The sequence below is a fragment of the Diadema antillarum genome, unplaced genomic scaffold (genome assembly GCF_040938485.1).
Source record: "Diadema antillarum isolate AM-2024a unplaced genomic scaffold, OU_Dant_1.0 seq00000203_RagTag, whole genome shotgun sequence".
Taxonomy (NCBI): Eukaryota; Metazoa; Echinodermata; class Echinoidea; order Diadematoida; family Diadematidae; genus Diadema; species Diadema antillarum.
Window position 1 is genome coordinate 528,617 of NW_027271262.1, and position 8,742 is coordinate 537,358.

Below are 8,742 nucleotides of genomic sequence, written 5' to 3' on the forward strand. Positions count from 1 at the left end.
TGTAAGAAAGCTTTCACTTAGCATGTTCATTTTTTTCTTTTTCACACAGATGAATGTGAAAGAAGGAAACCCTACAGATACATTACGTAAAACTTTTTTTATATATATCCTAAGGACTGGAAGATCTTTAAAAAAAGGAAAACATCGTGCTTGCACTAAAAAAAAATCGAGCAAACACAAAGTAAGTATAATACACACAGAAACATCATTGATCAACGATTTTTATCTGACTACCACGCGGATAGTAACAAATCACTCCAGATGGTTTTTCGAACCATAGAGTCACACCTTTGTAGATACCAGCCAATCTTGTTTTCTATTTACATTCTTCTATTTTTATACTTCCATGGCAAACCTCTTCTTAGTTCCGGTCGGATACAGCAGCACCGTAGCATTTTGGAAATATGTATTCATTATGATTCTTATTGAATGGGTGAGGAAAACGATCATTCTACTTTTCAAACTTTACGGAGAGAAATCCTTTATCAATTTGAGATCAGGGATGCTTTTGAGGAGAACTTGTTTTTTGCTTTATATAAAATTAAACCTTGAATCGACATCTCATTCATCAATTTTGATGAACAGCGGAAAAGTGAGAATGAAAACTGCAATGCGTTGTCATGGTAACCTATTGGAATGTTAAGAGATGTTAGAGCGTGAAAAGAGATGATAGACATACAGAAGTCCTTGTGAAAATTTGCGTGAAGAAAAGAATAATTACATGTACTTGTGACATCAGCAAGCCATGTTGGTTAAAGTGAATCTTTATTGTCCTCCTTTTTTTCCAAGGGGTCTTTTACCCCTTCGCTATATAGGGCGGGAAGAGTGGAGCGATTAGTTAATCGCCGTGAGATGATGGGAGAAAGATTTGCCGATGAAGACAGTGACAGCCGAGTGAGACGAGAACGATGTGGAAATGTACAGGCAATTTAGGAAGCGATCGTGCATGACGTCGATGTGCAAACATTCACTGACGGGGGAACGTGGCTGAGTGGATGATCAGCAACCCCCCCCCCCCCTCTCCCCCCATCAACAGAAAAAAAAAAAAAAAGATTTAAGCATGGGAGTTCTGAATTAGTAAAGACTATGAAGAAAGTTATTCCCGGCATGTTTACACTCAAGTATAATGTTTACATCTCTTCATCATACAGTCTTCAAGTACCCCTATCACGAACCCCCGACTCCCTTCGAAAAAATAAAAACAACAGAAGAAGTGTGGGGACGATATCGATTAAGATTGCGACGATACAGTGAATGTGTTTGCAATCTCTCCTGCGCTTTAGGAGGCGGATTTTGCGCGTCTTTCATCCTATCCTTTCTCTTTCGATCTCTCACATTCGACCTCTCCCTTCATCCTCTTTCTTTCTTTCTTTCTTTCTCTCTCTCTCTCTCATTGTTTTTTCTCTCTCTCCCTCTCTTTCTCTCTTCGATCCCCCGTTCTACTTCAAGCAGACATACGTTCGTATCGTGGCGAGTAGAGTGTTTTGCTGGTGAGTGGGATCTAAATGGGCGCACTGCTTTTTTATGCAAACGTACCATGCACAGACATTGACTCAGACACACATAAAGAGACATACATAATTATAATATATGCATCTTTATATCTATTCATTTATGTATTCATTCATTCACTTAACAATTCATGTGTTTAGATGTACTTATTATTCACATAACACAAAATATATGTATGAAGTATCAATTCTGGTTAAAAAAAGCTGACAGCGGTTGTCTCTGTTCTTCTGGTTCATCAAATTAGAAAAAAAAATGTAGATAAAGAAGAAGAAGAAGATGAAAGAATTTTTAGGATAAACAGAGTGTTTTCCCCCTTAAATGAACATTGCTTTGCATTCACGTTTCAGAGCAGGGGCCCGTTGCATAAAAGTTACTATTATGGTAACTTTGCCATCCAATGGTAACTACCATGGCAACAATACTCAACAGCCAATCAAAATCAAGAATTCCATGGAAGTTACCATTGGATGGCAAAGTTACCATAATAGTAACTTTAATGCAACGGGCCCCAGGTAGACTTGATATCGGTGTTATCATTTTTGTATTTTGTGAGTGTCTATGTAAGTGTGTGTGTGTTCACGCGCGCTCCTGTCTGAGTTTCATTAACAATGTATCATGGGCACAGGCTTTAGCTAAAAGTAAACGAATGTATTTTCAAGTCATTCTTGGGACAACAACTAAAACTTGGTGATTTTATAGATTTTACGCACCGGTTGATGATATATAATAATTGCCAACTGATGCAATGTCAACATCTACACCTGAAGTAAACCATTTAAAGGATGGTATAGACCTAGTTTTAGTTGAGATGGGTCTTCAGGTTTTTACCCTGTTTGTGAGATAAAGAGAAACCACTTTAGAAATATGAACGAGTATACCAATTCTAATGGGAAATCAATTGTTCATCATTTGATGAAAATCGCTCTGGAAATGGCTGAGATATCCCCCCCCCCCCAAGTGGTCCTAATTAAACTTAGGTCCACATTTTGTATGTTCTTTCATATTAGTTAGTAGTTTCTAATCATCTCACACACACACACACACAAAAAAAAGGTTGAAGCCCCATCTAAACCAGAACTATGCCATCCCTTTAAACAACTCGAATGCTTTCTATGCACATTATAAAAGACAACAACTAAAAGTAACGAGTGATTTACAAACAGAAAGTATGTCTTCAGCATCCCAACACCTTCGAAACAGTTTAATCTGCAATCTGGTACACATAGCTTGTTGATACCAATCTGTGTGGTTGTTGGAGTGGTTCTCATTAAAGAGATGCAGCTCATATAAGTTCTTCTGGAGAAGCACGCAGGAGCGTAAACAGCTTGAGAAGTCATTCGTCTTCACACGCAACACATATTTAAATATAAATGTTAAACCTCTGGTAACTGGCACGGGCGATTTATTTCTCTTAAATTCACTTCATTTCATATTTAGTGTTATTTTTTTCCCGAAATCCTTGTAATACACAATGAGCTTCAAGTGAACGCTTATCAGCATTTGAAGCTACTTTGCTCTGCAACCACAATCCTGAACAAAGTCAACCTTCTTTAAAGTATTATTACAGACCTTGCTCAATATTCTATGTTCTAAAAACACCGCTACATTTAAAAGGGGGAAAATAAGAGAGCGGGTCTTTTCTTTTTAAGCTGCCATATTAAAAAAGAATACAAACGATGAAACAGTTCCAAGTATACTCGAACGGGGGAGTAATGATGTGCTGTTTACAAGAGCAAAAGCCCCTTTTACACTTTCACGGATCGCATCACGGATGACCACGGATCGTCGATCCGGGATCATCCGTAGTGTTTCCGGCATGGCCGTGTTGACTCCGTGAAGTCATCCGGCATTATCCTTGATCATCCGGCATGTCTGGGGAAAAATTAAGCTTGCTTAATTTTTCATCCCGGACATCACGGATGAAAATGAATACGAACTCTTCCTTGTTGGCACCGTCTACTCCGTGTAGCCTCCGTATTCCTTCCTTGTAGGCACCGGCTATTCCGTGTTGCCTCTGTACTCATTCCGGAACAATCCGTGAAGACATCGGAACGTCCGTATGAGCATCGGCTCCATTTGGGATGAAAAATTCGTGTATTTTGCCACACAAGCTCATAAATGTCATGAAATTTGCTCAGATCTTTCCCAATCAGTACAGCCATCATCCCCTCATACTGTTCGTATAGTGGTCGCCTGAGAAGCGTTAGTGACCCACACACATATCCTCGCTGTTTTGGTTTGTTTGTGTGTGTGTGTGTGTGTGTGTGTGTGTGTGTATCTGATTTTTTTTTCCATTTTGTTTATGTCATGATGTTCCCGTAAAATGAGAGTTTACAACAAACGTGACAAAGAGATTTGCCTTTATGATGTCAACAACTAGAGGCGTATGTAGGCTGCTGTAGATTGTGTGTGCCTTTTATACTGTACTTAGCTCTGGAAGCATGTCATCAAAGAATAATAAAGCATCAAAAGCAAAAGCAAATGTCATCTGTCAACATTTTGAGGATATTTTGTGTAAAGGCCGCGAAGACACCTAGTTGCATCCGTGCTCAATCCTTGATATCCGTGTTAGCTCCGTATCGTTTCCACTGTGGTCCGCGTTCATTCCTTGTCTGTCCGTGTAGGTACCGTCCTTGGACGTGTAGACTCCGTACTTGTCAGTGTAGACACCCAGTTGGGCTCGTATTCACACCGGCATTGATTGGGAAATCGATATTTTGCATGCCGGAACACCACGGATGACGATCCGTGGTCATCCGTGAAGCAATCCGTGAAAGTGTAAAAGGGGCTAAAGGAGAACAAGGGTCCAGGCAGATTCTTGTTAAAACATGTTGATGTACACAACAGACCTGAATAAACTCTTTTTCTGCATAATCTAATGAAACCATGGCATTTTTTGTTATTTGCAGGGTACATTTTCTCTTTAATTTTTCATGTATCTTTGACATATCAAAAATAAAAGAAGAGATTTTTTTAGAGACATAATGATGAATAAACTTAAACAATTATGAATTTCATCACGAATCTCTAATATGACAAGAACTAATTATGCCTCTCCTAAGGCTAAACTAATATATATTATATAGATATATAAATATATATATATATATATATATATATATATATATATATATATATATAAACAAAGAAGCATTCAATACACACACAGACAGACAGACACAAACACATATACATACATACACATAATATTTACAAGATGATTCCCATTGATGTGTACGCAGAATACGCCTTCCATCATCCATAATTGGCATGTTTCATTACCTCTCCCAGGACAGCGCAAAGTAAGCACACGTCAACCTGTCCGTATCCTTTCGGTAAAGGTAAGGAGGGTGGGGAGAAGAAACTGAGGGGGGAGGGGTGGGGAGGGCAAAGCAGAATCGGCTGTAGAAAGCTTCTCTGTCTAGTTTACTACAGCTTGGCAGCCTCTCCATCACGCCACTGCCTCCGTGCTTTTCCTTCGTCCGGGCTCCGCTAGAAAACGCACAGGATTCCGACGTGAACGTATCGATCAACCCAGATACGCATTGAATTTAGGTGAATGCGAAGGAAAATTGGAGCTGGGGAAGCGGATAGTGTACACGTCGTATTGTGACAGTTAATGTTCAAATACTTTGCGCTCATAAGCCATTGTGCATCATCAATGTTGGTTGCCAAATAATTGGGAGCGATGTCCACTAAACGTCTTCTGAATCAGTAAAGCGTGCGCGATTAATTTCAAAGAAAGCTGGAACGCACCACGTGACTTATCTGCCTATCTGTACTATACTGTCGATTGATTCGCCGTATGGATCGTTTTAAAGACTTCTGTGAAATATCTACAAAAATACAAATGAAGACACATTTTACATCTGTATTCAGCTAGCGCCGTTTGCACTAACAACTCCAGCGTGGTAAGACAAAGCAAACAAGATTAGGTCTCAATGGAACAGTATGACCGTTGTCAAAAGCAAAGCAATTTTGTGAAAGAACCCCCGCAGCAAGCAAGCTGCTTTTCCCTTTAATTAGATAGCAAGATAATCACAAAATCGAAAGTATTTTTGTCTAAGTACTAGCTGCAGGAGAAAATAGCAAATTGTCAGAGCAGAATTTGTGGAAAACAAAATTAATGATATAGGGCCTAAAGGTCAAACAAGGACTATTTTTTATAACTTTTATAACAGAACTGCTTATGTAAACATTACTAAGGGAAAGGTCAAAAGAATATTTTCCGCCAACCGCGCTAGTGCCACACGGTCACGCCTCTCGGCAAGAGAGAATTAAAGAGAGAGAAGGGAAAAACAAAGCCTTTATGCAATCAACCAAAAAACATAAAAAAAATTAACCAGCCCCATTTTTGGCCACAAGTAAATTAACAGATGATGACATATTATCATAGCAAGGTCAGTTGCAAAACGTCTCATTGTTTGTGCATTTAAGGGTGATTAACGAGCTATTTTGATATCGCTAATGAGGCGTTTGCGTGCGGGTCAAACGTTAATTGGGCCCCTAAGAACAGCGGTGTGTTGAACAAAATACGAGGTAGACGACGAGGTTTTGAACCACATACCACCAGTCATATGAACGGTCTCAATAGGCAAGGAGTGCGTTGGTGAACTGAGGAAGTCGTACATTTGCGTTCCCTCGGCGCGCTCCTTTCCTTACCTACATATATACTTCACACCTCCAAAGTTGTTATCATGTATGAGTCCATCCCAATCGAAGCCCCAGTAATTCCGAGACATTCTGTAAGGGATTTACACTTTATGAATAATGACTAGTGCTACTATCGCTGATACTGCCATATACTACTGTCATCCTTTAAATCCCGATCATAATGACTTTCATTATCACCACGATTATTGAATAAAGACGCAAATATAAAAATGCAGTCCTTTGACACAATCTTCTAGCTGTATTCGGCAATACATGAAAAATCATCCCAGCACTTGCATTGCTTCCCCGCAGTGTATATTGGTGAAGATGCTCTCGTATTATAGTATTACCATTTAGATACTATTGTTAATTTCATTTATGTGGTGTATGGCTGATTTTAGCTAATTACTACTATCATTACTGGATGCTTTCGATCACGAGACGTGCTTAATTCAAAAGAGAAGGTCATCTTGAAAAAAAAATAGATGGGCTATAAACGTTTAAACTTAAAAAAGAAAATACAATGCTAAAACATATGATAAGTTCATCTTTTCTATAATTACAAAGCTTCAGAGAATAAAAGTTGTGTTTGTATTACTTAAATGAAACAAAACTTTAATTCTCCTATGCATGAACTGTAAAAGACCCTCTTCGCCTTTCTTTTACCCATTGTCCTGCTAGCCGTTTGCTGGTGTTAGAACCCGTATCTGGTGTTACTCCCTTGATAAACTGCTCACCCTTTAAGGTGGCTCTTTTCTCAGCCCCCGGAAAACAGAGAGAGAAAGAGAGAACGCGCAGGTGCTGCTGCAAAACCAGTTGACACATCGACAATAGACTCATTTCATCATGAATACACGACTTTGCACATCATTAAAGGGCGCCCTGAGGAATCGCTCTTATTAATAATCAGTTGGAGGGGCAACCTGTCAAGAGTGTCAGAGCAGATGAGAGTGACTTCTGAGAAAACAACATAAACACACACACACACACACACACGCACACATACACACACAAACGCGCACACACAGTTACACACACAAGCACACATGCAGACAGCACACACGCACATGATGCACTTCCACACAAAGCTAAGATATTAGTATTATGTTAAGGATGACGCAAGAAACAGTTAATCTTACATCTAGTGGGAAATATATCGAGGAGATCGGGTTCGTCCCGTGTGCGCGTCGTGGTATTGCAGCTCTGTGATGTAGAGGACCCTGAACTCCGCTCTGGATTTTAATCTATACCAGGAGATTTTTTGATGGACTCATGCCCTGCTCAGGCAAACTTGGGGAGACTGTTACCCTCTATACTGATGTTGTTCTTATTAAAGGCAGGTGCCAGGTACCTGAAAAGGCTGGGATATTGATAATGACATATCCTCCAGGAGAGGCGATATTAAACGTGATTACGTTTTATACATGACAGGACACATCATCAAGATTGTACATCATCAAGAAGTGTCAAACATAATAACATTGAATCAATTATTGACATTATTTGCCTATATAAACTATTATCACTGCGATACTCCTATCGTAGTGTTGGGAGAGTGAGGGCCAGAACATGAGATGACCTGATTAGCAGGAATATCAGGTCTTTAGAATAATAACAGAGGGTTAATCAATCATCAAATCGAAATGATGGTAAAGTAGGGATTGCGTTAGTTATGGTCCGAATATATGAAGCGAAGGGACAGAATGACATGGGAGTAGATATCTGTTTGACCTTTGCGTCTGTCCGGTCCAAGAGATTGCTCTTTGTTTCGCAGAGGGAGAGAGAGAGAGAGAGAGAGATGATGTGCTTTACTCTACCTTGGAGTGACTCAATCTGCCACGATGCTCTATACATCAAGATTTGGGAGAGATATATGTGGCGTGAGAAAAGAAAAGAAAATTCCTCTCTTTTTTTTTCCTTCTTCTTCTTTAGTTTGAGTGACGAGAAGAAGCTCGAAGGCTCTGCCGCATGGTGTTCCAATCAAATTGTGTCTTGCTGCTAGTGTGCATTGACATTTGCCGACGATTTCACGCTTCTCTGGGCTCATTTTTGAAAGCACTGTGGAAAAGTGGTCATAGTGGTCGTGGCCCTGGGTTGTGTGTTTGTTTTGTTTTATTTTGTTTTGCTGTCCTTTTTTAAACTGCAGCATAGGATGATGATCTGTGAGTCAAAAATGTCTCTTGGCCTAAGCGAGGTACATTTAGTAAGAACAACTTAACAACATGAACTACAAAAATAGTGATAGGGAATGATAATTATGATTATGAAGATGCAAATGGTAAGATATGAATGGTAATCATTTTGAGGTTATGATTAAAGCGCAATAGTTATTTTTCTTGTTGCTATTGTGTGCATATTTTGCGTTATTTCCGACGAGTAATATTCTCTAAGAATCATATGCGTTTCGGTCTTACTGGGTCCGAAGAAATAAAATTCACTCGGAATAATTGACCAAAACCTTACTGACTGGACGAATTAAGATCAACCCCATTTAAACGCTCTGGCTCTCTTACTTGATTAGATATGCTCAGAGTTGGTGTTTTCTCGACGGGAATAACATCCACTGACCAACTACAA